Raw genomic sequence first — 451 nt, 5'->3', positions numbered from 1 at the left:
ATTGGGTGACAGGTTTTCTTATTTGTGTGAAGAGTTTTGCAAAATTAGCCAATAGTTACAAAAAATGTGCTTAAGCAATCAGAAAAAACTGTAAGCAGCATCCTTATCGAGCTCATAAACGCTTGCTCATGAGACAGGAGGCTGACTATTTGCTGCAACATGGCTTAGCGAAGCCCAGTCAAAGCCCCTGGAGCTAACCTTGTATAGTGGAGTCTAAGCCAGATGGCTCGCCCCTTTTTATTACAGACTTCCGGAAGATCATGCAGATTAGAGTGTGCCAGACCACTCACACCATTGGCTGCTGCAGGAACCTTGAATACGACGGACCAATGACGCGGCTGCCTGCATTTACCTGGGAGTATAAAAGGCTGAGGAGTCTTTATTTGTGGGGGACTTGTTGATGTGAACAGACTCCGTAGACTGTCCCTCCTGCCTTTGCCTTTGCACTTTG

The sequence above is a fragment of the Pundamilia nyererei genome, unplaced genomic scaffold, assembly GCF_000239375.1.
Source record: "Pundamilia nyererei isolate P.nyererei 1_Seehausen unplaced genomic scaffold, PunNye1.0 scaffold00117, whole genome shotgun sequence".
In the NCBI taxonomy this organism is placed as follows: domain Eukaryota; kingdom Metazoa; phylum Chordata; class Actinopteri; order Cichliformes; family Cichlidae; genus Pundamilia; species Pundamilia nyererei.
This window is presented reverse-complemented; position numbering follows the sequence as displayed.